Source organism: Sturnira hondurensis, unplaced genomic scaffold (assembly GCF_014824575.4).
Source record: "Sturnira hondurensis isolate 20B ecotype Veracruz unplaced genomic scaffold, ASM1482457v3 Scaffold0005329, whole genome shotgun sequence".
Lineage (NCBI taxonomy): Eukaryota > Metazoa > Chordata > Mammalia > Chiroptera > Phyllostomidae > Sturnira > Sturnira hondurensis.
Genome location: NW_028077960.1, coordinates 2,670,387 through 2,697,419, shown reverse-complemented (window position 1 = coordinate 2,697,419; position 27,033 = coordinate 2,670,387). Strand labels below are relative to the sequence as shown.

Sequence of the window (27,033 nt, the reverse complement as noted above, 5' to 3'; positions counted from 1 at the left end):
GGGCTTTCTTCTCTCAAGATCTGTCCCTGTCCACTAACAGCCTCTGCATCTTCCCTTGTCACTTCTGTACCTTTCTGGAACCTGTCCCATTGGATGAATAGGAAGGGTTGCTATTTACTGGGTGTACCCAGAGTGTTTCCACACGAAGTGCCCCCTGCCTGCCCCAATGCAGGGCCCTCCCCAGCAGGTGCCAGAGCACCCCCACGCCATGTCCTACACTCCTTCCTGTCACCTCTGCTCCCCAGGAAAGCCACTGTCTGTCCTGAGCTTCCAGCTTAGACATCAGTTGGCTTGGAAATAATGACTTGGAAATTCAGACTTTGTCTTTGGAGATTTGGGGCAGTATGAATAAACCTACAGTTAGTCCTGTTCTTTTCTGAAGGATTAAGCTGTTATCAGCGAGACGGAATTTGGTTCCTGCCTTCTTGAAGGAAAGAGTTTGGTCAAGAGACAAAGTGCACTAAAGCAAGCCAGAATTTACTGGCTACAGCAAAAGTGCACTCAGATGGAATGATTATTAAAGCTTGGGGCAATGAAACAAGGAAGGGCTTAGCAAAAAAGAAATAACAGGAGAGCCCAGGCTCAGCTGCTTTAGCTCGCAGAGAAGTTAGAGAAAAGAGGGCTTTGTAGACGGGTCCCGGAGGTCAGCCCAAGACAAGCTACCACTGCCCATTGCTCCCCTGGTTGCAAGTCTCACGGGGTCCCTTATAGTTTAGGAGATGCTCTCCTGTGGCAGGAGAAGAGGAAGAAAGGAAAGGCCTAGGCATGCTCCCAGGAGGGAGAGTGAATGCTGGGTCCTTTGTCCAGAGGGCTTTTATTTTCCTCTTGTAGGGAGGAATTGGGGTAGGGGGTGGATTTTAGCAGAATACTCATTAGCTTTCCAGGTGTGCTCTTTCAGGGTCTTGTTCTCCACTGATTGGTTGGTGCCAGGGCACAGGGGGTCATTAGTCATCACAGCTGGTCCTGGGGCAGCCATGGCATTACTTGTCTTGTTTTGCTGCTTTTCCGGGCCTGGGGCTGAAATACAACTAAAGGCCTACATGTTATCCCTACGGAGGAAAGGTCAGGGGGTCCAAACCACATGACCAGTGATATGCTGGGAGGGGCACAGGTTACCCTGGGGGCAAGGTCCATTTTTCCCCAGTTTTGTCTCTTACTAGGCACCTGGGAGTTTTCACCCTGGTCATCTTCTGTACCTGGCCCATTGTCCTTGTTCTGCTCATGTCTGTCTAACTGCCTGTCACAAAACCGTAAGAGGTGGGATGAGACTGCACCTTTAAAAGTCAAGGTTAGCCAGTGAGGAGCAACTGTGTTTAAGCAAGAGGTTGAGTGACAGAGGGGAGGAGGAGAAATGGGGGCCCGAGAGCACTAAAACAGGATTCTGTGAGGCTCTGAGTGCAGAGAAGGGGCTTGGGGCTGCCCCACACCCGCCAACTGTCAGAGGTGTGAGTGGGTTTAGATGCAGCGCTTGCTCAAGCGTGACCTCCCTAAACACTACCCTAACACGGCTGCCAATGGGCAGGTCCCTCTAAGCTCCTCTCTCTGGGCACCTGGCGAGGCCGCAAGCACGGGCTGCTCCCCCTGGTTTGCTGTTGGGTTAGGTGTACTCAGCCACCACCATTCAGTGTCATTTTGTCAATGTGGTGCAAATCTCCCATCCTGAATGCCCACTGGGGTCTGGGTCCCACGGGTGTGATCTTGAGTCAAATGTAGGGCCTGAGCAGAGCTATAAGAAGGCTTCACCTCCCCCCTGAGCAGCTCAGGAAGTCTTATGAAATAGGTGAGCTTTAAGTGGGGTAAAGAGGGAAAGTCATTCTGACCATGACAGCTCTCCAAACACTAACAACTTAAAAGCATCCTCCTTCACCCCCCAGACACCCCACCTCAGCCCACCTGAGGCTGGGCCATGTAAAATCCTCACACCCACCGCAGGGAAGAGCAGGTGAGTGAGGGGCTCCATGCTGTGTGCAGACAGGCCTGGTTCCATTCACACAGAGCTTATACCACCCCCGCCATTTCCCTGCTTCCTCAGTCCTGGGCAGCTGTATCAGCAATCCTCTCACCAGCCAGAAAACCAGAACTCCCACCCCTGCCAGGTGCCCACCTTCGTCCAGCTGTGCAGGGAGTGAGGATGGGGGAACACTCAGGAAGAAAGAGGCCAAGGCCCTGAGCTCTGGGCGTTCTCTGGCCGGCAGGAGTGAGCCAAACCCAGGGAGACGGGGCAGGTCGGGGGAGAGAAACAAAGTGACGCAGAGCAGACACATATAAACATTGGTGAGGGATGGATGGCCAAGGGGCAAGGCCAAAACAGGATATCTTCTTACGTGTCACACTTACCCAGCATCGTTGGGCATACCTGGTGAGACCTCAGTAAGGAGAGAGAAGAGCAAGGAAGCCTTCATGGAGGAGGAAGGCTATGCTTTGGATAAATGGAGACAGAAGTACTCAGTTGCTATTCAAGAAGTCTGTGCCCAGTGTTGTTCTGAATGTGGAAATTCCAGCACAGGCTCCTTCCCTCCTCCCTCTGGTCTCTCCCTGCGCTCTCCCCCACCCCCTTCCTATTCATGTCTCTTCCTCTGTCTTCCTCTAGTTATCTCCATTTCTTCCTGATTTTCTGGTTTTCTCTCGCTCTGACTCGCTCTGCTCTCCTCCCTCCTTTCCTCTGATGCTCAGAGATTTGTGGCAGACAAGAGGCCCTCACACCAGAGATGAATAATTGACAAGGGTTGTTTAAAGATTCAGTGGAGTTTCTCCAACCTCGTCACACTGGAATAACTCGTTTCTTTCATTCTTTCCTTGAAAGCCCTTCCCTCCTCCCTCCAGCTCCCCCTCTCTAGTCCCACACCTCCTACCCCATTCTGAGCATAAGGCTCTTGTTTCTCTTCCTTCAGAATGGTCTCTCAGTCCTTCAGTTTCTCTGTTTTTAAGATTTATTTATTTTTAGACAGAGGGGAAGGGAGAAAGAAAGTGAGGGAGAGAAACATCAGTGTGTGGTTGCCTTTTACTCACCCCCTACTGGGGACCTGGCCTGCAACCCAGGCACGTGCACTGACTGGGAATTGAACTGGTGACCCTTTGGTTCCCAGGCCAGCATGCAATCCACTGAGCCACACCAGCCAGGGATGATCCCTCAGTTTCTTGGTGTCCACTTCCCTGACTGCCCCACTCCATTTAACCTACTCTTAAGTAAGCTGACTTTGGGTCCTCTGGACACCATTTCTGAGAGAAGGGGAAAGAGACAGAAGAAGGAGAAGGAGGAGAGGGGGAGGGGAAGAAGGAAGGAAAAGGAGAAGGAGAAGAAAAGGGAGAGAAAGAGAATAAGGGCACCTCATTGTAGGCGAAGAGAGGAAGGCAGGCCACAGAAGCTACGCTCCTCCCAGGCCATACAGAAGAGGAGACGGGAGCTGGGGCCGCAGGGGGGCAGGCCCCCTGGCCCAGGGACCCCTTCCTTCCCAGGGAGCAGAGAGGTGCTGACTCTGCCACAGCTCCCCAGGTAGCCTGGAGCACTTTTAGCCCCTGAGCCTTGATTTTTCCATCTGTCACACAAGATGTTACAGGATGTTGCCCTGCCCTATCTGCTCCTCGGGGTCAAATGGGACAGGTGTGGGGCCTACAGAAAGGGCTGGCAGGGTAGCAGTGACCCTGTGAGCCTGGTCCCATGTGTCTGGCATGGCTGTAAGGTGACCAACTGTTCTCGTTTGCCCAGGACTGAGGGGTTCAGCAGTGCAGATCAGGACGCAGCTCACCCTACATAGTGTGGGACCTCCCCTACCCCAGCCCTGCTCCACTCAAGGTTGCCACACCCTTGGGCCCCTCTGCACATGCAGCCACAGGGTACAAACCTTCTGCTCTCCAGCCCAGCTCCACTCTGTCCCCTGCACTCATCAGCTCCTTGGAGTGACTATGAATTCCCTTCCCCTTTCGGGGCCCCAGTTTTTTTCTCTGTCAGTGGAGGAGGTTGGAGCAGATGATCCCTAGTCCCCTGGGGCTCCTTGGCCATGACCGGGTCCTTGGTTCTGGCCCCAGGCCCCCACCCGGAATGAGGTCTGCAGACTAGTGAGGCTGAGGCTGAGACTCAGTCTTGGTTCCCTTGGCACCACCCAGGCCAGGTGATGAGTCTGAGCAGGAGCCACCCGCAGCACCAGCAGCAGTCACCTGAGTGTGGACACTACCCACATCGGCAGCCAGTAGTAGCAAGATCAGTGCAGGGTGACAGCATCACAAGGCCCTTGAGCTCCGACTGGCCACAGTGACACACAGCCCAACCTGGAAGGCAGCGCACCTGGGTCCTGAGAGTTCACGGGCTTTGGAGGGGTAGAGAAAACACAACAGAAAACAGGGCAAGGCAGAGACAAAGAAATCACAGCCACCTACCTGGTGTCCACCTCAACAACCTCCAATCAGATGCCCCTGACTCAGTGCCCCTCCAGGCCACCCACACCAGCCACCAGAGGCACTCCCGAAACACACGCTTACCCGTCCCACCTGCTTCAACACCCCAGGCTCCGTGGCCCCGACTCCAGCGCCCAGGCTTGTGGCCCCCCTTTGCTAGGTCAGTCTTCTGTCTCAGTCACCTCTACAAGCTCCCCGATTCTGTCCACCTGGCTGCAAGGCCCACCTAAGGACAGGCGTGCATCAAACAGGAGCACCGCATCACACCCCGCCCCTCCTGGGCCCCACTCCTGGGGGGAGAGGGGTTTTCGGCCCTCCTCCACTTCCCTGCTGCGCTCTGGCAGCCCCTGCATTGTGAACCCTGGGTGGGGCAGGGGAAGTGACTCTAAAATTAGTCTTGTGAGGTTGCAACAGGCACAACTCCTGGTCTCTGCTGAGAATCCTCAAAATGGGGGGCTCTGCTCCTCCTCCTCTCCCCACTTCATCCTTTTCTTTCTCCTCCAGAGAGAGAGAGAGAGAGAATGCCTACCAAGTATTAGAGAAAGGAAGGGAGGAAGGGAGAAAGAAATAGAATTCACCCCTGTGTGTCCCTGTTATTTCCCTCTGCAGGCCCCTCCTGCCACCCTAGCAAGTGTGAGCCCATGATTAACACCCAAGAGGCATGTACCCTTAGACAGATCACTCCCTCTCTCTGGGCCTGTCTCCTCACTGTGAACTGGTGGGAATACCTGCCCTCTTGAAGCTGTGGGAAGGATTCGCTGGAGAGTGGATGCGACAGCTTGGAAACTGTGAAAGGCTGTCCTCTTTCCAGGAGGCTTATTAATAATCACGATGTTCGTGGGGCCCTTCCAGACAGGATAGTAGGGAAGAAGCACGAATCACCAGGCCCCCCTCTGACCCCTTCTCTACAGAGCTGTCCTCTTCCCCAGCCATCCCCAGAATCTCCCAAGTGAGCTGTTCTCCTCCATCCATCACTTGGGACTAAAGAGATTAATAAACGAGACTCATCATTCAGCTGCTGGGGTGTAGCAGATATTTACGGCTGCTTTTCAATTTGCAGAGATTAAGTGTTTGTCGATTTATTGTCTCTTGGTGTGTGTGCGTGCGCAAGAGTGGTTGGGCAAGGCCCCCTGCAGGCCAGCCCCTCCCCCTCCCCCACTCCATACTCTGCCTGGTGGGCTCACCACCACGCCCACTACTCCACCCCCACCCAGTCCCAGGGGCCTGGTGGGGAGCCACTGGCCACTGCAGTGGGCTTGTCTTCCTGACCAACTTGACCAGACAGGCAAGTGGCCCAGGAAAGGGCCCCAAGGCCCATGGAGCTACGCATTAGTGAGGATGGGAGGGGACCCCCCCTTAACTGATTTGGAGGGCCCTTTCTAAGCCTCAGCCAACCTCACCTCTCCCCACAGAGCCAAGGGTCCATGGGGCCAACCCCACAATTCCAGGCCACTCTCTGGGTACCCGAGATCCCAGAATTCCCTGCCCAAATAGACCTGAGCCTGCTTCTGAGGACTGCAGACTTCCTCCCAAAGTCCATTCTCCCAAGGGTCAAATAGTTTCAGGAGGTTGCACCCCTAGGCCCTGGGGGGTGGCTGTTGAGAACCTCCATCTATGTTCTTGTCCTGGACCCCACAGCCATTAGGGGTGGACCTGGAGAGGGGGAGGCAAGCTTCCCTGGGGAAAGCCCCAACCAGTCTGCAGAGGCTGAGGGAAGTGAGGCAGTGCTGGGGAGGCTGGGGAGCAAGGGGCGCCACCCCCAGGGCCTGGGAAGGCAAAAGAGCTCTGCCCACTTATGAGCAGTGCTGGGAGAGCCAAGAAGCGGGCACCAGCAACAAAAACGGATCCTGGGCTGCCTCTCTATTTCTTGTTGACTTCACAGTCTGCCTCTTGCACTCACTCATTCATTTGACCAGCGTTTTAAGCATCTGCTCTGTGCCATCCCCTGTGATAGCCCTCATAGACTCCTCCACTCATTCGCGCAGGTGTAGCAGGTTTGAGTCCCGTCTCCACCACTCAAGAGCTGTGTGACCTTGGATAAATCCCTCCACCTCTCTGGGCCTATCTCATCTGTTAAGTGGAGGGAATACTCTCTCTCTCTACCTGAATCTTGAGGCTTTTGAGAGGATTAAAGAGTGTCAGATAGCAGTGTCTTGAGAACTGTGAAGGGCTGTCCACTTTGCAGGAAGCTTATTAACTGTCACTGTGTTCATGGGGCCCTCCCAGACTGAGGAAGAGAGGGAAGCAGCAAACTCACCCAGGTCTTCCCTTCTGACCCCTCTCCAGAAGGTCTTCTACAAGCCAAGTGGCCCCCTGCAGGGCGCACTTTATACAGAAGGCCAGGGAGTGGCCCCTAGATGTTACTGTCATCAATGGCCGTTGGTATAAAACCACGATAGATCTTTGATTTGCTGGTGGAAGACCAGTGAAGGTGGATGAACCTGTTTCTGTAAGAGGAATCTGAGGAAAGGTGTGTGTCTGCATATCCTTCTCCCACCCAGAGGCACTGTGGGGCTCTCGGGCTAACCAGTCCCTGTGTGGCCCTCGGTTTCTTCATTTGTAAAATGGAGGGAATGCCTGTCTCCAGTGAGGGATGAGGAAGGCTTAGCCCCGGGGAGGGCAGAGCTGAGGAGGTGCGTGTGCAGGCGGATCACCCACATCCGGGCCCAGCCCCAAGCACCAAAAGATTAGAGGAGATACGAATGAGACCCCAGGAGGAAAGAAAACACCTGAGAGAGTACCGGGTGGGAGGGGGCCCAGGAGACCTGGGTCCACTTCTAACTCTGCCGCTGACTTGAGGACTCACCCTGGTTGCCTTCCCCCCTTCCTGGGCCTCAGTCTCCCGCTCCGTGAAGTGAGGGGCCTGGTCTTGATGATTTCTTCTTTTATCTGGCAATCAAGGCAGGCAGAAATGGCGCAGCCTCCTGGCTCTGATCCTGAGCAAGATGTCTGCTGTTGCCCCATATCACTCGCTTTCCATCTCAGTTCCTCGATTAAATGGTGGATGGGTGGGTGGGCAAAGTGCAGCTATCTCAGTAAATCAGGCCGAGATGGTGAGGCCATAAATTGCTGAGGGCTGAAATCGCCTATTGGTGAGGGCGAGAGAGACTACAGGACCAGGGGTGGCTGGGGAGATCTGATAACCTGGGAAATAAGACACACCCCTTTTGCAAACTTCCAGCTTAGCCCTCCTTTTAATAACACTAATTATACCCATCAATCTTGTTGCTGTGTTAATGGTATCATTTTATTCTTCTTTTCTATTTTTGTTTTTTAAGTATATTTTATTGATTATGCTATTATAGTTGCCCCAATTTTTCCCCTTTGCCCCCCTCAGTTCAGTATCCCTATTCCCTCCAGCAATCCACCCCCTTCGTTCAGGTCTATGGGTCATGCATATAAGTTCTTTGCTTCCCCATTTCCTATGCTATTCCTGACCTCTCCTTGTCTATTTTGTACCTACCATTTATGCTTCTTATTCCCTGTACCTTTTCTCTCATTTTCCCCTCCCCCACCCTGTTGATAACCCTCCATGTGATCTCCATTTCTGTGAATCTGTTCCTGTTCTAGTTTTCATTTTGTTTTTTGGATTCAGTTGTTGATAATTGTGAATTTGTTGCCATTTTGATGTTCATAGTTTTGATCTTCTTTTTCTTAAATAAATCCCTTTAATATCTCATGTAACAATAGCTTGGTGGTGATGAACTCTTTCAGCTTTACTCTGTCTGGGAAGCACTGTGTCTGTCCTTCCATTCTAAATGATAGTATTGCTGGGTAGAGTGCTTCCTCACTTTTTTCATCACTTCGAATGCTTCTTTCCAGCCCCTTCTTGCCTGCAAGGTTTCTTTTAAGAAATGAGCTGATAGTCTCATGGGAACCCCTTTGTAGGTAACTCTCTCCTTTTCTCTTGCTGCTTTTAAGATTCTCTCTTTATCTTTAACCTTTCAAATATTAATTATGATGTGCCTTGGTGTGGTCCTCTTTGGGACCAACTTGTGTGGGACTCTCTGTGTTTGCTGGACTTATATGTCTATTTCCTTCACCAAATTGGGAAAACTTTCATTATTTTTTCAAGTAAGTTTTCAATTTCTTGCTCTTCCTCTTCTCCTTCTGGCCTCCCTATGATTCGGATGTAGGTATGTTTGGAGCTGTCCCAGAACTCCTTAGACTATCCTTGTTATTTATTTTTATTTTTTATTTTTAGAGAGAGGGAAAAATAGAGGAAAAGAAACATCAAAGTGTGGTTGCCTCTTACATGCCCCCCACTGGGGACCTAGCCCGCAACCCAGGCATGTGCCCTGACTGGGAGTTGAACCAGTGACCCCAGTCTTGTGCTCAATCCACGAAGCCACACCAGCCAGGGCTCCTTGCTTTCTTTCTTTTTTCTTCTTGCTGTTCTAGCTGAATGCTTTTTTTCTTCCTTATGTTCCAAAGCAGTGATCTGAATCTTGGCTTCATCCCCTCCACTTTTCATTCCCTATAAATTTCTCTTTATCTGACATAATGTAACCTTCATTTCTGCCTGGGTCTTTTTAATGCTGTTGCCAAACTCAATGAGTGCATTCAGCATCCTGATCACCAGTGTTTTGAACTCTGCATTAGATAGGTTGGTTATCCCCATTTCATTTAGTTCTTTTTCTGGGGTTTTGTCCTGTTCTTTCATTTAGGCCATATTTACTTGTCTCCTCAATTTGGCAGCCTCCCTGTGTTTGTTTCTGTGTATTAGGTAGAGCTACTTTGACTCCCTATGTTAGTGGCATGGCCTATTGTAGAAAAGTGCACCTGTGAGTTACACAGGGCAGAGAGTTAGGTAATCACCAGGGTGGGGCAAACCATTTCACTGCTTTGTGGCTGCGTGTGAGGGGAGGTTCCTACAGAGGACAGTGCCACTGTCTGGCTTCTGGAGGTTTCCCTGGGAGGAAGCTGTTTCCAGCACTCACCCTGTTTCCAGTCACTTCACTTTCTCCCCGTATGACACTGGTACCCTTCCAGCTGTTTCCCTCGTGCTGAATCCCAGAAGGGTAGAGAAACAGGGTGAGTAAGTCTTATGTCCATGCAGCCCCTTGAAAAGGAGTCTCCTAAAAATCCAGAAGTGTCTTCCACCGCTCCAACCTCCACTGGTTTTTATAGCCAGAAGTGATGGGAATTTACCTTCCTGGTGCTGGAACCCTGGGCTGTGTGGTCTGGCCTGGGGCTGGGATCCCTCACTCCCAAGGTATCCTTCCTGATTTGTATCCACCACCCACAAATAGGATACCGCCCGTCCCACCCCCTTCTCTCCGCGCCACACTGTGTCTCTGCAGCTCTCCTCCCATCTCTGCATCTCTGCCCCGCTGACCCGTCTGGACAAATGTGGCTTCTTTAAATCCCTGGTTGTCAGACGTCCATACAGATTGATTTTCTGATAGTTCTGGGTGATATTTGTTTTGTGGTCTAGTTGTAATTTTTTCTGTAGTTGTGCAGAGAGGTGAAGCATGTTCACCTATGCCTCCATCTTGACCAGAAGTCTCTTATTTTCCACCAATCTTTATTGAGCTCCTGCTCTGCTCCCAGAGCTTTAATCATCATCTCATTTCATTCCTGCACCAATCTGATGAAGAATTCACACTTATCATCCCCATTTTATAGGTAGAGAAACTGCTAGTAGCTCAGTAGCCCTCCCAGGCTGTGGGCATCATGGAAGGAGAGCCCTGGTCCAACACAGGTCTGGACTTCCCAGCCCGGGGCCCACTCCTTCAGCTGCCACAGCTTCAGCTGGCCATACCTCCTGACTCAGAAGGAAAGAGCCTGGTGAGCTTGCTCACCTTCTTCCTTGCTTATCTAAGGGTAGGTGGGCCGCCTTAGTTTCCCAGTAGACACCAAAACAGAATCCTGTACTGTGGCCCCCTCCTCAGATGTGCCCCAAACCTTTGAGAGACCTACATACTGTACGTCTAAACTTCAAATAATGAAAAGTTTATAATCAAGCTGTAGCTAACAAACTATTAAATATGGTCTATTTTTCCTCCTTGACAAATACACCTTGGCAACACTTCCAGAGAACTCTCAGATTCCATATTGGACCCTGGTGACATGGGGTGAGCAGCTCCCAGCCCCCTCCCCCACGTCCCCATCTGTGCCCTTCTCATCTGGCTGTTTCAGTCCCACACCCTAAGGACCACGTGAGACCTTTCACATAGGGTACATAAGGGTACCTCACCACCCTCAGGAGGACAGGCCAGGAAGTAATAGAAAATTTCAGGGTGCCAGGTAGCCACGCTGGCGTCCTAAAGGGTGCTCAAGCTCTGGCTTGGCACAGCCTCTTGGCCCCCACAATTCCTCACCCGTGGAGAGAGTTGCAGGCCTAGGAGAGCCAGAGCAGGACCCTCCAACACACAGGGCGGGCAGGGTCTCTGCTTGTCTGAGGCTAAGTGGGTGCTGCCCCTCCCCCAGCTTCGTGACTCCATTAGGGTGGACTCCTGAGCTCAGATTAAATGCTTTTCAGTACAATCCAATTTCCTCCCGATGTGGACTAGAAGAGCCCTCTCTGTGCGCATGTGTGCATGAACATGCACACACACTGCATTCGTTGTTAAATATCCAATCAGGTCCAAAGATAATAGAGAAAGGCCAGTTCACTCCCAGTTTAATCAGATAAAATGCCCATTCATTGGCTCCTGCCAGGAGCTGCTGTCCCCTCCTCAGCGACACCAGGACAGAGGGTGGGGGTGGGGGTGGGAGGTGGCTGCAGGGGAGGGGCTGGAGATAAGTGGGAACCATGGGGGCCTGAGAGAAGCTGGAAGCAGATTGAATAGGTGGGCTGTGCTTTTAAATCTTCAAGGAGGGGGGCAGTGTTGCCCATGGGGGACTAATTATCCTTCAGCCTTTAGCCAGCTCTTACTCAAACAGACAAAAGGAGGCTTTGCAGCCCTGATGGCTGCTAAGCTTCTACAAAGAATTGTTTTTACTCTAAGATATGCAAATGTCACTCAGCAAGGTGGACTCTGGGGAGGGCTGAATGGTGGCTCAGGGATTTGGAAGGGCCAGGAGAGGCAAGGGCTGGGGGGCTAGACCCCCTCCAAGGACTACTGTGAGAAACTGGAGGCATCTTACCCTCCCTCCTCTGGCTGGGTGGGGAGTCCACTCAAGCCCCGCTTCACCAACTGGGAGAGTCTGTGGAGGCCAAGGTGAAGGCCCTCCCTCCCACCTTCACTTTTGTGTGGGTGGGAGGCTCCTGTGGATGGCCAGAGGGGCTCCCTCAGGAGGCTGCCTCAGGGACCAGGAGCTGACAGTCCAGAAGGGGCCCTTCTGCCTACTTGATCCAACCTAGGACACAGCCACCAGGTGACCTACCCAAAGCACAAAGTGGGCTGACCCTGCTCTCAACACTTCCATGACCCCTTCACCTGTTCTGTGAGCCCCTCAGCCTGATGGCTCTCTGACTTCTGAAGCCTGTGCCCAACCCAGAATATTCTACCAACACCCAACCCTAACAGTACTTCCAGCTCCGGGCCTTTGCTTCTCTACTCTGCCTGCCTTATATCTCCTCTCCACCCTACCCCAGGTGCCCACCACGCAGTAGGTGCTCAGTAAATGAGTCCACTGGATACATAAAATGCCCGCTTCTTAAGCGGCCACGTGGCCAGAAGCGATGACATCTTCATCAGAGAGGGGACATTTGCTTCCTATTCAGCTCCCAGCCAGAAATGATAACCTGTACCCCAAGGTTGGAGGCCTCTGTGAGCTATGAAGGGCCTCTGATGCCTGATCACTCACAGCAGGGGTGAGGGGGGACAGTGTAGAAGAGTTGGGGGTGGGGGAGATGGTTAGAGACCAAATTCCATCCCTCTCAGCCCCTCCAAAGCCCTCACATCAGACAACCAGCAGCCACTGACGTGGGGAGTCCATTCCTCGGCTATGCATGGATCTCGAAGGCCCCAGGACTGAAGATGGGCCTGGGGCAGGAGGTCTGCATCATCAGGATTTGCATTCTGATGCAAATCAGAGGGGAGGTGGGCAGGGGCCCAGGCATCCCAAGAGACTGGGGGGGGGGGGCGCCTCCAAGCAACAGAGCACCCCCACGAAGCCCCCTCCCCTCATTGCTGCTGGCATTTGTGAGGGTCTGGGCCAAGGAAGATTGATTAGGGAAGGCTAGTCATTCAGGGAAAATGGCCCCAAAAGGCCAGCTAAGAAGCCGGGTGAGAAGGGGCTCTGAAGGGACCAACTGTCTTGTGGCTCAGGCAGCCCAAGGCAAAGTGGGGGACATGGATTTCCAGAAGCATTGCCCAGGAGTCCAGAGGAGGAGACGCACTTTGCAGTTCTGGAGGGAGCCTGGAGCCCTGCAGAATGGAGTGGGGTCTCCAGTAATGCAGAGCTGGGGAGAATGTGCCAGCCTGTGCTGAAGGCAGGAAGGGTCTAGCCACTGAGGATGGGGGGAGGTGCGGAAAACATAATGGCCCCTAAAAAAGAATCTAGCCCTGGCTGGTGTGGCTCAGAAGATTGAGCACCAGCCTGCAAACCAAAGGGTCTCCTGTTCAATTCCTAGTTAGGGCGCATGCCTGGGTTGCAGGCCAGGTTCCCAGTAGGGGGCGCGAGAGAGGCAACCACACACTGACATTTCTCTTCCTCTCTTTCTCCTCCCCTCCCCCTCTTTCTAAAAATAAATATCTTTAAGGGCGGGGGTGGGGGGAAAAAGAATCTAGACGGGGCTGGAAAGGCAGCGACAGGTAGGTGAGTGCTGAGGAATGAACACACACACACACACACACACACACACACACGTCCTGTGCCCAAGTTCCCTAGGGCATTGCCCAACCTCGTCAACCTCTCCTCAGAAGGCCCCAGAGCAGAGGGGGGCGGGGGGCAGTTCTGCCAGCCCACCCAGCTTGGGCCTTTGGAGCAGAGGACCCCTCCCTCCCCACCAGCCCTCTCAGTGCTGCCTTTCTAGGAGCTAAGATGAGCCTGAAACAGAGGGAAGGGAGGCCCCACCTGAGCTCCCTTGCCCCCAGTCCCACCCCATCCACTGTGCCTCCCTGAATCCCCCCAAAGTCCAGGAAGTCTGGCCTGAGCCCCTTCCACCACACCAGAGACTTAGCAGGTGGTCCCCAGGACCTCTCCCCGCATACAGAGTCCTGCTTCGGGAGTCTTTTCTCCACGCCTGGGGAGGGGACAACAAATGAGAAGCGGTATTCCATACCTTCAGAAAAATAATGAAATGGGGGAGAGTAAATGAGAGCCTAGGATTCAGACCTGGAGAGCACACCAAAGAGATGATGCTTTAATAGTGGAATCATAGTCCCCTCCAGCCAAGATAAGCAGGAACACACCTGTAACTGGAACAAGTTGGGTTTATTAACTCATTGCAGCCAGGAGGCCACCCACCAGAGGGGGACGGTGCAGGGTGCATCAGGAAGTATCGGAAAGGACAGGAAAGAAAAGGCTGAGTTAAGCGATGTGAGGAGAGTCCAAGGACACAGGGCTTTGCTCTAGTCAGATGCTCTTGGGAGGCATGATAACTCTGAGTGAGAATTGTGACTCTTACCCTAAAGGCAGGAGGAACGAAAAGAGGCTGAGACTGCCCTTGGTAAGGCAGCAGCAGACACTCAGAGTATACTGGGGTGGGGGGGGCGGGGATGCTGTCCGGTCATTTTGGTGGTTTCAACAACGTCCATGTTTCATGCGGCCTTGTTCCTGCCTTGCCCCATGCTCGTCAGAAAGTTGTCTTGTAGGGTGCTGTGAAATCACGTTCTGCAGGGGAACACCAAGGTCCAGCAGTGCACGCAGGCCAGCTCCCAGCCATCAGAGACTGCCCTTTTCTTTCTCAGCAGCTTCCGGCTTAGGGACAGAGGAGAGAAGGGCTGGGTGTCCCACACAGACCGGTGCCTGGTGCTGCGCTCAACCCTAGACTGTCTTTGCCCACTTAACCTTTACCACAGGCCCCTCCCCAGTGCGCAGATGATGAAACTGAGGCTCAGAGAGGCAACGTGCTCATGTGAGTCACAAGTAACCGGCAAAACTGGGACGTAAACCCTGAGCTCCCTACCTCCTAAGTTCCTTCCATCCCCCATCCTTGGTTGGCTTGGAGGCTGAGCCTCTACCCACTCTCACCTTTTGGGAACAGGACCCTAAACATGTCCCCCAGGGCATCCCAGCAGGGTATCTCTTGCCACAGGGGCTCTGCTCAGCTGTCACAGGCTAGCCACAGTGTCACCAGCCACTCTGGCTCAGGCTGGTCTCCTGTACCTAAAGGTGTGAGGGGTAATGAGGCCCCATAATTAAGGTTTCTGGAGACGTGGCCTGGAAATTCATAGACAGGCTGGGTCAGTAATTGCGCTCCCTGCTGCAGATCCAGCAAGACATTGATCGGCACTCGTTACAGCTCTTCCCGCCCTCTGTTCTGCGCCGTCCTCTGCCCCCCCCCCGCCCCCCGCCACCACCACACGCCTGTCAGCCCGCCTGTTCACAGCGCCTACGTGCACAGGTTTCGCTCAACTAATTTGCACTTGTTGGGACCATCTGTCCTTTACATGTGTCCTTACAGAGTGTGTGGGGGCCCTGCCTCCTCCTCAGATGTGCTCTAGAGAAGGGATGTGGCACCTGCCTCAGATGGGGAATCCCGCCTCAGACCAGGGCTCCTCCAGGTGGGGAACTGCCCCCTGCCTCAGTCTGGGCCTCCTGAGGGTGTGGCTAAGTCTCCTTCTTCCTTCGTCTCCCTCCTTATCCCTGGCCCCTCGCTCTTGGAAGCCATACAGGCCCCCTCAGAGCCTGACCCCACAGCAAGCTGTCCCCTGGAAGGCTGGCTGTTCCTGGGGTCCAAGAGGCAGGTCTCGGTTTCTGGTCCCAGCTCCGGCTCCTGCCCCAAGACCAGTGACATCGTTGAACTGCTGGGTCCAGGCAGATAAGAAGCCACTGCACAGCTAGCTTCTCCCACACAGCAAGGGTGGCACAGCAGTCCCGACTCAGGCAGCCCCTCAGGGGCAGCACGGGCACGGCCTGGCGGCTCGGGGAGGCCGAGGCAGCTAGACTACCCAAGAACTGAGAAAGGGCAGCACCATAGGTTCACCTGCCCATGGCTTTCTCCCCGCCCATGCTTGTTGGTGGCCAACACCCTCCTCTGCGCCTCTGAGGCTGCTCTTTCCTCCAGATGGTCTTGGCCCCTCCCACCCTGACAGACTGGGCTGCCAGCCCCCTGCACAGACGCCCAGACAGCATGGCTGTCCTGGCCCTGGAGGGCATGAATCTGAGCCAGCTGTGGCACAAAGGTGCTACAGGAGGCTGGGCAACCTCCTGCCCTGCCTGGGCTCCGGTGGCCCGCACAGCACACTGGGCATGTTTCCAAGGTGACCAGGCCCTATCCTAGAAGAGTCTTTATAGACATGCTTGGTACCAGCATCTAGCTCAGCCCAGTCCACCTGACTGCCACAGGGTCCTCAAGGGCTATCAGCTTGACAGTCACAGCCCCCAGACCGGGCCCTGTGGCCATGCCTGTCTCATCTCCCACCATCCTTCCCCACTGTGCCTGACTACTTCTCACCTCACACCTTTGCTCCTACTGTTCCCTCTGCTGGGAACACACCCCTTCATCACTGCTTTATCACCTGACAAACTTTTACTAACCTTTCAAAACCCACTCTGGCTCTGAGATGCCCTCCCTCACACCCCTGCCTATACCCTGGGGTGGCAAGAGGCATGACTGAGGGCTATCATGTGTCTGCTGCCACATCCGCTAGAACGCAAGCTCCTAGAGGACAAAGACTAAGGCTTGTTCATGTCTGTATTCCCACTGTCCAGTACAGGGCCTGAGCACGGGGCTGCTGGAGAGGAAACTGGAAGGACCTAGGGTCCTTAGCCTCTGTTAGAGGACAGGGAGCATCGCCATCCTGCCACCCTGGCTGCCCACCAACAGAGTTGTGGATGTCATTAGGGTCAGAGACAGTGCACAACCAGGGAGGCACCTAGCTCCCCACCTTTGCTCAACCGCGCCTGCGCCAGAGCCCGTCCCAGGGCACCAGTGGGAGCCTTGCAGCTGCAACCACAGAGAGTTCTCTGCAGCAGATAGCCCCATGCGTGTCCTGCGTGGGCGCCCAGGGCTGGGCTCTGACTCTGCGGGCGGGAGGGAGGGTAGGATCATGGCCTCCACTGTGTGTCAGGGCCACTGGAGGCATTTATACCTGTACAAGGCTTTAAAAACGCAGGTCTGTGCTCCCTGGGCACAAGCCGGGCCATGAGGTGTTCCCTGTGACACCTCCTGGACAGGGACACAGAACCCTGGATCTCCCTCCACACACCCTCACACACCCTAGAACACAGGCGCACAGCCAGGTGGGGCCCAAAGGGATCTGGCGGAATCAGTGGCACAAAACACCAGAGCCCTGGTCTCCCCTTCTCCTCTTCGGTGTGTCTATGGCGGCCTATCGCAGACAGGGGCGGCCTCGGCGTGCAGGAGCCAGGCCTGGAGCCGGTGAGGGTGGGGGAGCAGAGCCAGTGGGCGTTCACAGACAGTGTCCCCAGCCTGAGCTCCCCTGAGCTGGGAGCAGGGGTGGTCCTAGCCCTAGTGAGTGAGGAAGCAAGAGCTTGAGTTCTGCCCTGTGGACTCGCAGGCCAGTTGGGGACAGGGGAGCCACCTCAGGGTCTGGGAGGGTGGGTAAGAGTGTGGGCTCTGGAAGCGGTTCCTTCACCGGGACAAGTTCCCTGACGTCTTCCAGCCTCACTTTCCTCCTCAGTACAATGGGTGTCTGCCTTGTTCAGTTACTTCGGGCTGGGGAGGGTGAAGTTAGATTGATCATATAAAGTGTTTAGAAGATTTCCTGCCATGGTGAGCACTTGTTACTACCTGTCTGGTTCAGGCTCTGGAAATGCAGGAGCAGAAGTCACCATGCCTTCTAACGAGGGAGGGAGGGAGAAGCTTTTGTCTGGAGGTGAGCGCTGAAGGACGATCACAGACACAGGGCGAGGGTGCCCCCGTCCTGTTGCTGGGGGAACTGCAAAGGCAGAGACCGCAGGGAGCAGACCTGTTCGCCCAAAGGTTCTGAGGAGGCCGGAAGTGGACCGATGCTTGTGGAACAGGGCCATGCTGTGAGGCCGGGGGGCGGGGGTGGGGGGGCACCGGGGACCCTGACTGCCAGCTGGGTGGATAAAGCCCCCCAGTGGCACCAGGTATCTCTGTGCTCCCCTCCTCTTCCTTCTCACCCCAGCTTAGTGCCCACCCCTCTTCCTAGGACCCCACGGAATAAGGACATGCACCGGCCCCACAAAGGTCCCTAATATTCTCATAGCAACTCTCTGCTGTGTCTTACCATGCTTTAAGAGGGGAGGGGGACTTCTTAGCACCCATTTTATAGCACCAGCAGGTCCCACTGGGGCTTTAAGGGGCAGGCTCAACCCTGTGGGTAGTCTTCCCCACCCTCTTAGAACCCCACCCTTGATCTGCATCCAGTGAGGACCCTCAAGGGCTTCACTTGGTGCCCCCCCAACCTCCTGTCAGAGCAGGGCAGAAGACAGGCACGTCCAGGGCCTGGCTGAGCGCAGCCTCCACGTGGTGCATTATTGATGGGGCTTCTAATTGTGCATTTCCCAAAGTCTACAGGCCTTTGATGAAAAATTCATGGCACGCCCGCGGACGGGAGCACACTCGATCGATTGGCAGCCCAGCAGGCGAGAGAGCACTGGGCCTCTCTCCGTGAGGGGCGGCTGAGGGCTGGGCTGGGAGGGGGCACCGGTCCGCTTTTGCCTTTATCCCAGGCTTCTCTCCCAGGATCTTAGGACTGGAGGGGCACACACAGCAAAAAGCAGAGCCTATTTTCCCTGGGTGGTGGGGGAGAGGGGGAGGCTGAGAAGTAGGATGGGGAAGGTTTAGGCCGGATCTGGGATGCCATCTGGGTGCTGCCCGGAGAGGATGGCCATCTCTGTCACAAACCTAATTTTCATTGGTCTAGGAGAATATTAGACCCTCCAGGGCCCCTATGAGTCACAGAGGAGGGAGTGGCCTTTTCAGATCCACTCACATGCCAGGTACTCTGCTTGGAGCTTCACACCCACAACCTCATTAAACCCTGGCAGCTCTAGCCAATGGGCTCGGCCATGCCCTTCTCATCACAGAGCAGGGGTCTGAGGTTCAGAGAGCCAGCGGATGCCCTGTCCAAGGTCACACAGACAACTAGCAGGACAGCAGAGACTTGAACCCAACACCGAGCAAACGCGAGGTGCACTGCCTTCCCACTGCTCTTGGCCAGCTCAGATTGAGCCACCGAGCAGGGTGGGGCTTGTCCTGGCCAGCTCCCCTGCGCTTTCTCTATTATACAAAGGAAGAAACCCCAGTAAGAAAAACTGAACTCTCCAGGGTCTCAGAATGAACTAAGTGAAAAATTAAGGCTGCAAATGAGAAAGGCAAAGGTCCCCCTGCAGCGATGACAGAGGCCAGTGTCACCCCACCCCCATGCAGAGTCCTGAGCCAGCACCCAATGGCCACGGGTAGGAGGTGCCTTAGGGGTGGAGCTTTTGAAACACGTGAGGCTATCTGTCCCGGACTGCATAGTCAGGGATGGTTATTGTGCCGTTAGAGACCTCCAAATCCATCCACCCATACATTAAACAGGTGAACAACTGTTTATGGAGCCCCGGCTCTCTGTAGGCACCGTGCTCAGTGCTGATGGGCATGACTGTCAGGAAAGGCTTCGGGGCCAAGTTCGCCGGGGACAGAAAAGCTGGACCCAGCTTGGCTGGGGGAAAGGTGGAAAGAACTGCTCCACACCCTAGGAGGGGTCTCTGCAACCCGGGCCCAGGACAGTTAAAGCAGATGGCCCCGCCTTAGTGACCAGGGCCGTTTCTAGGTGGTGGGCTGCCTTGTTTGGGTTTGTTTTCCCTTTGCTTCCCAGTGAGTTTCTTTTAAAAACATCCACCCATGTCTCTGGTGAACTAAAGGGAAAGGAATTTGTCCAGACGATCGGGAAAGGAGAGATGGGAAGGCCCAGACAGCCCCGTGGCGCCCCAGCCACGCCGCCCAGTGCAGGAGGAGCCAGGCTGCTGAGAGGGCGAGGGGGCAAGGGGGGGAGGGAGGAAAGGAGAGAGAGGCATAAATAAGGGGTGACTGAGAGAGGGGGAGCCACAGGGGAGGGGAGCTGAGGGCAAGGGGCAGAGAAAGTGGAGATGGAGGGGCACTGAGGGGGGGGGACTGAGGTGTAACTAGAGGGCAGGGCAGGGGAGGACAGGTGCTAACTGGGGCGGAGGTGAAGGACAGAAGACAAGAGCCCTTTTCTTAGGCTCCTGCCCCCCACAGCTCGCCCAGGCCCTGTGCTTCCCTGTGATTCCCTGGCCAAGAAATGAGTCTAGCCTGACTTCAGTCACCCTACCCAGATGCCCCCGACCCTGGAACAAAGGGGAAGTGGCCCCACGAGCCTGCCTGCTTCCAGCTCAGGGTTGGGCTCTGTCACCAGGCAGGTACTTGTTGTAGCAACAGTCCCTGGGGACTGACTCATCCTGGGGAGCAAGACTGCTAACAGGAAAGATGGGAGAGCCAGGCTCCCCATCCCCTCCAGCCCTCACGACTGCCCCAGGCCTCCTTGACAGCCACTCTGTAAGTCTGCCCCCACACCCACCAGGTCTGGAAGGATGGGTTGGCTAACCTAGCAGACGATTTTGTTGCCTGGCAACCAGTAGAGTTGTTCCCAGAGCAAGTCAGAGCGGGGAGGACCAGAAGATCAGACCTGCAGGCATTGCCCAAGAAGCCCATAGTCACAGGAACCTTCCCAGGGGCCTCCAGTTCCTGCCCAAGGCCCCTGAGCCCAGGAACCCAGAGGGAAGAGGGCAGGGCTCTGGGAAAAATGCTTTGAAGTGATCACTGCCTCCTGCCAATCCAGGCCCTGACTCTGGCCTCTTGGAGGTCCAGACCCACATCCTAGAAAGTGGCTGCACCTGGGCTAGCCTGGGGAGTAGGGCCTGGTGGCTTGCTGGCAGTGTAGAGCTCACACAGGACAGAGAGGGAGAGAGGATGAGGCAGATGGGGACATCCGAGGGGAGGTGCATCTAACCCAGGTCGTTAGAGCTGGCATTGTCTGGCTTCATGACAACAACCTTCTCACTGGGACCCCAGTTGCCAAGACGTTTGCTTTTCTATTGTGGCAAGAACCCCAGAGTACACCCCAGCATATACCCCAGCAGGGTTCGTCTCCCCAGCTTGGAGATGATGGGGCACAGAGTGGGCCAGGGAATTGCTTAAGGTCACACAGCAGGTGTGGACAGAGGCTATATTGGAAGCCAAGGTTCTGGACTCTCCCTGCCCCTGCATGTGGGGTGTTCAGAGCTCTAATAAGGGGGATTATAGCAGGAGGTGACCGATGTTGAAAAGGTCACTTTATGAGAGAGTAAGCAGGACCTGTGGGGCCAGGGCTGGGTTCTGTCCCCTCAACAGTCCCCTGAGTTCCTGGCCCTATACTTCCCTGGGCTGAGGGCTAGAGCCAGCTCCAAGTTGAGTCCAGGAGAGGCAGGACCTTGAGCCACAAACCTCTGGGGTAGCCCAGGAGTCTCCTGGAGGAGGAGAGCCCAGAGTGGAGGCTTGAAGGTTGAGCAGGGTTCTGGAAGGCCTGGGAGGGGAAGCTGAAAATGGCAAGAAAGGGCATCTTTCAGGAGGCCCCACCCCCAGCCCTTTTGCAGGCCCAGTAGGACCAATTAGACAGGGGCTGGGGTCAGCGGCCAAGGTCTCGCCACTGCTCAGAGCTGCACATTCACCATGCTGAGCACAAAAGATTTCCAGGCACCATCTCTGCTGCAGCAGGAAGGGAAAGAAAGAACAGAAGAAAGGGCAATTTACTCCTTTTGTTTCTCTGCTATAACCTTGGATTGAACAAAGAAGCAATGCCCACCCCCCACCACCACCACCCAGGGAGCCTGTTTTAAGCAGCAATTTGCACAGATTCAGCTGGGGTTGGGAGGTTCAGCCAACATTCAGAGGGACCCAAGAGCAGGCATCTGGAGTGAGCAGGCCCTGGCCCTAGGACTCTGGCAGTGGCCTGTGTCAGGGCAGAAGCAGAGCTCCTGAGCCTCAGGGCAGGGGCAGGTGGAGAACTGGTCCTCCAGGCTCCCACCTCCTCCAGGCTCCCACCTCCAGGCCCGTCTTCTGCCTGCCCTCTGCCTGCCCTCTGCCTGCCCTCACTGCCTGGCTCAGGTGGGCCAGCCCTGGGCTTCAGTCCCCGTTGGCAATGGTGCTCACAGGTGTCCCTGGCCCGCCTTCTGGTAGAGAGAGAGCACTGTGGGGAAATGGAGAAGGTTCGTCCTCATGTCTGTGGGGTTCTGCTGTCATACTCTCCTGGACAAGGCAAAAGGGTGCCAGGCTGGGTGGGTTGCGGCTGAGGGCAAGGGGGCCACAGGTACAGAGGCATCGTCCTGGGAACGGGAGCCTTTTTAGCCGTGGTGAGCCCTGCCCCAAGGAACTGCTGTCCTTCAGCAGACCTTCGGCACCGCCGCGGTCCTCTCCCCGTCCCTGAGATGGCCCCCACGGGAGCTGCGTTCTGTAGGCCGGCACCGGTTTGCACAAGCTGAATGCTTTTCTTTTAAAGACTTGTGGTTAATTCCCATTAACAGTATTAGATCGCTTAGATTAGCCAACAGGGGCCTCTGGGACATCCCAAGGGACCTGCAGGAGTTGAGTCAGATGAAGGCAAATCTGGAAGGAGCAGGGACCCCTGACACAAGCCCTGGGGGTCTGCTTGGCCCTATTTCCCAACTCCGGATGACGGCCAGAGGCTGCAAAAAGGAGGCGTCAGGATCTCCTGAGAGCGGGAGGGAGACAGTGTAGCCTGGGGGTGTCCACCTCATTATCACCAGGGGGGCCACGTCAACCTCTCGGCTGCCTTCAAAGGGCCCAATGTAATGTTAGGGCTGTATAAATGTAACTGCTCCTTAACAGTTAAACCAGAGCTCGGCTTGTAGAAACAAGGTGCCAGGTGGATAAAACCAGGCGGAAGGTCGGATTCAGCCCTCGGGCCTTGTGTTTGCCGTCTGTGTGGTAGGTGTTCCCTCGTGGGGTGAATGCCAGGCTGGGGTGGGTCAGGGGTGGCTTCTTAGCAGAGGCAGGTGAAGCTTTGGAGACAGAAGGAGGCTCAGGCTGGCTCGTCAGCAGAGTGACCAAGACTTAACTTGTGAAAGAAGGTCTAGGGCTGAGACAGACTACCTTGAAAGTGAGTTTTGGAAGTTTATCATGCGAGCACATGGGATCCACTGAAGGGCTCTGAGGCCAAGGGGAATGTTCCAGTTATCTAGTGCAGCGAGACAACACCCCAAAACTTGGTGACTTGGAAAATCATTTTTTAAAAGATTTTATTTATTTATCTTTAGAGGGAAGGGGGAGAGGGACAGAAATATCAATGTATGGTTGCCTCTCATGCGCCCCCTGCCAGGAACTGCATCCGCTGCTAGGAACTGTCCTGCAACCCAGGTATGTGTCCTGACTGGGAATCGAACCGCGATCCTCTGGTCCGCAGGCCCACGCTCAATCCACTGAGCTACACTAGCCAGGGTGGAAAATCAGTTTATATTTATTACCCGAGCTCATGGTTCTGTGGGTCAGGCGCCAAGCCGAGGCATAGCAGGGAGGGCTGGTGGGTCCTCAGCTGACCAGCCCCCAGGTCAGGGCTGCAGCAGCTGAGGCCAGATGGGCATGGCTGCCTTGCACACTGGCACTTTGGGCTTCCTCACCGTGGGGCAGTCTAGGGGTAGGGGGGCTTGTCCTCTGGGGAAACAGCAAGCATTCCAGCAGGAAAGGTGGCAGCTGGGATGCCTCTGATGACCTGGCCTCAGGTGTCCCACATCACAGCACTGCATTCTACAGGTCTCTAAGGTCAGTTCGGTTGGGGGTGGATTAGACCCCACCCCTCCGTGAGAGCAGTAGCACAGCCTTTTCGGCCATCTTTCCTCTGCCAGAGAGGAAGGCTGGGTTTTGAGGCAGCACAAAGAAAACCCAACCTTAAGGGAACCAGAGGACCAGCAGGCTTGCTTGAAGGAGGCTGCAGAGATCAGACCAGTTAACTGGGAGCAGCGCGAGAGGGCTGCCCACCCTGGTACCTGGGCCCTTTCTTCAACCAGGAGATGCTGCCTGGGCAGAGGAAATGCCTGGGAGAGAGTGGAAACCTTATATTATTAGCTGGTTTATCAAGGGTAGAGGGGTGTCCTGAGTAGAACTGGAACCTCTTTACCTTAGGTAGGGGTCCAGGGACACCAAGAAACAGGCCTGGCCAGACCCAGGGGACCAGGAATCTTTCTGTCCCTGACTCAGGAAAGCAGCCCTTGAGGACCCCAGAGTACCTCACAGCTGGAAGGGTATGGGATGGGCCTGGGTGCTGTGCGCATCTGCCCTCCTCTGGGAGACATCTTGCCTGGGATGTCCTGCAGGCAACATAGCCCCAGTCCCTGGTGCAGGGAGAAGGTCAAGGGCAGGATAGCATCTTACCAGGTCCCCATGGAGACTGTAGCTCCATGCCCCACCTCAGGCTTTTCTGTGTGGGCTCCTACTAGCACATGCTTCCACCAGCACCCAGGAAGACCCAAACAGAACACAGCTCTGTCCCTGTCCGTGGGCCAGCCTTGAACAAATGACCCAGCTCTTCTTGCCCTAGGCCTCAGCCTCCTCCTCAGAAAACCTAAAATAAAAAAGCCCCCTTGCAGCCCTGGCTGGTGTGGTTCAGTGGGTTGAGCCCTGGCCTGCAAACCAAAAAGTCACCAGTTCAATTCCCAGTCAGGGCGTATGTCTGTGTTGCAAGGCCAGGTTCCCAGTAGGGGGCATGAGGGGCAACCACCACTGATGTTTCTCTCCCCCTCTTCCTCCCTCCTCCTAAATAAAAATTTGAAAAAGGCCTCCTTGCACAGACTCATTGCTCAGGGCATTCAACAAAGGAGCTGCCCGCACTGGGCCCTGGGACTGCTGCAGGCCCTACCTGGGCTGAGTGTTCACACTGCATCTTCCTAGGTAGATTGAAGATCTGGTCTGATTTGCAAAGATTTAGGCTGTGGTTGGTGTGTATGTGTGTGTGTTACACTTTCTAAGTCACATTCAAGGCCACATTCAAGTTCCTCTCAACATTCTTCATGCACAAAGCTGAGCTTCAGGTGTCCGCTGCTTATGCAGGTGTTATTTCAGATGAGGTTGCATCAGTGCTGTGAGATGGCTCGTGTCCTGAGCCCCATCATTTACCTCCACTACTTTCCGTGGTGTTGGCTCATGACAGAGGCCAAAGCTGAGGTTTAGGATTTGCTGTGTGACCTCAAGCAAGTCACTGCACCTCTCTGGACTCCATAGGTGGTTCTCAGCAGAGGGTACCCATCAGAACCTCAGAGCTGGGAGTTTGAGGACAGGAGGTGTGGGAGGGCAGGCTGGATCATCAGGAGGGGAGACATGTTTGCCTGGGCATGGAGAGCAAGACAGTCCCCTATGCATGCCACCCCATTGTGAACCGTGGGGCCCCAAAGGCTGGCCTCCTATCACTACAGGTTAAAGCTGGAGCATCTGTGGAAGGTTGCTGCCCTCTGCCGGCTGGAAATGCAAACTAAAGGACAGGTAGCCTGGGCCTGCCAGCCTGGGGATCCAGAGGTTAGATGGCAACCCAGCAAATCCTCTGCTACGAGTCAGCCTCGCTGCCCGCCCACTGCACCCGCTCCACCCCTATAGAGCCCTGCCACCCACCCTTCCTCTGATCCAGACACCTGCCTCCACCTGCCTGGGGCTCAGGCCTCCTTCCCTCCCCTAGCTCAGTGAAGCCCTAATACACCCCGCCCTGCTGGTCTCCTCACTCTCCAGAAGACCCTTTCTCCCCACCCGCCCCTCAAGCCTCTCCTCCACTCTGTGCCCGCAGCTATCTCTGTCCCTTCACAACCTCACCGCCCCCCTCAGCCCTCTCTCTCCTGCACCCTGGCACCCAGAGTACTGGCCAAAGTCACCAGGGGCCCCGTTCTCCAGACCACACCCTCTGGGTGTGGCTTCCTCCGAAGATTCGGAAGCTATTAAACCTTCTCGTCTTTTTTAAATCCTTACTGAAGGTTTATTGATTTTTAGGGAGAGAGAGAGAAACATTGCTTGGTTGCCTCCCATATATGCCCTGACTGGAGACAGAACCTGCAACCTCGGTGTGTGCCCTGACTGTGAATTGGATCTGCAACCTTTGGGTGTACAGGGGCATGTTCTGACCAACCCCGCCAGGGCTCTTTTCACTTCCTTTAAAAATTGTTTTTCTGATTACAGTTGGCATACAATATGATATTATGTTGTACAGATGTACAACGTAGTGATTAGATACTCACATAAGAGATGAAGTGATGGCCCTGATAAGCCTAAGCCCCATCTGGCACCACACGTAGTTATCACAATAGTGATGACTGTATAATCTCTGTAGTACTTTACATCTCCATTACTGTTTTTAAACATTTTCATTGATTGATTAATTTTAGAGAGAGACAGCGATTTGCTCTTCCACCCATCCATGCATCCATTGGTTGATTCCCGCTCATGCCCCAACCGGGGATTGAGAATCGAACCCACAACCCTCGTGCATGGGGAGGGTGTTCCAACCAACTGAGCAGCCCTGCCAGAGCCTGCTGGAACTATTTTTGTAGCTGGTAATTTGCACTTCTTAGTACTTTCAACTTTTCACCCAGCCCCCTGCCCTCCTCTTTATGTTTTTATTGTTACGTGTGTGTGTGTGTGTGTTCCTTGACTGTTCTTGTAATTACATGAGCTCTTCTTCCTTTGCCTCGTACCTGTACTAGCTTTGTAGTTGGTTGACCCACTGCTTTTACTAAATATTTGCCTTTGTCAATGAAATGTTTTCTTTACTATGGGTTTCTATATTTATTCCATATTTTTACCTATTCTTTTCTATTTAAGGAAGACCCTTTAACGTTTCTTGTAATACTTGTTTAGCGGCAATGAATTCACTTAGCTTTTTCTTGTCTAGGAAATCCTTTGTCTCTCCTTTGATTCTGAATGATAGCTTGGGTAGGTAGAGTAATCTTGGTTGTAGGTCCTTGCTTTTCATCAGTTTGAATATTTTATGCCAATCCCTTCTGGCCTGCAAATTTTCTGTTGAGAAATTAGCTGACAATCTTTTTTTAAAAAATATTTTTATTTATTTATTTTTAAAGAGAGGGGACAGGAAGGAGAAAGAGTGGGAGAGAAACATCAATGTGTAATTGCCTCTCATGGGTCCCCCACTGGGAACCTGGCCTGCAACCCAGGCATGTGCCCTGACTGGGAATCGAACCGGTGACCCTTTGCTTCACAGGCCCGCGCTCAGTCCACTGAGCTACACCAGCCAGGGCTTAGCTGACAATCTTATGGGAGCTCACTTGTAGATAACTAACTGCTCTCTTGCTACTTTTAAGATTCTTTTTGTCTTTAGTTTTTATCATTTTCATTATTATGTGTCTTGGTGTGGGCCTCTTCAGGTTCATCTTGTTTGGGCTTTCTGTGCTTCCTGGACTTGTGTGTCTATTTCCTTTGCCAGGTGAGAAAAGTTTTCATCACTATTTCTTCAAATAGATATTCTCTCTCTCTCTCTCTCTCTCTCTCTCTGTCTCTCTCTCTCTCCTCCTTCCAGTACCCCTATGATGTATATTGGTACACTTGATGTTCTCCTAGGGGTCCCTCCAACTGTCCTAGATTTCTCAGATTCTTTTTCTTTT

General features: G+C 54.2%; 1 protein-coding gene and 1 long non-coding RNA gene across 4 annotated transcripts in view; one reads left to right on the top strand and one right to left on the bottom strand.

The window, feature by feature from the left end:
* Positions 1-27,033, top strand: part of CCDC33 (coiled-coil domain containing 33) — a 122,829-nt gene that overhangs the window by 80,718 nt on the left and 15,078 nt on the right. The gene's annotated exons all lie outside the window — the stretch shown is intronic.
* Positions 13,622-18,594, bottom strand: LOC118987764 (uncharacterized). Of its 3 annotated transcripts, XR_005066636.1 has the most exons (4): positions 18,375-18,594; positions 17,204-17,351; positions 13,913-14,205; positions 13,622-13,697 (listed from the first exon to the last, which is right to left on the bottom strand). It is a non-coding gene; the product is annotated as an uncharacterized LOC118987764 (long non-coding RNA). The 3 variants fall into 3 exon arrangements; XR_005066638.1 differs by lacking the exon at positions 13,913-14,205; XR_005066637.1 differs by lacking the exons at positions 13,622-13,697; positions 13,913-14,205 and adding an exon at positions 14,553-14,613.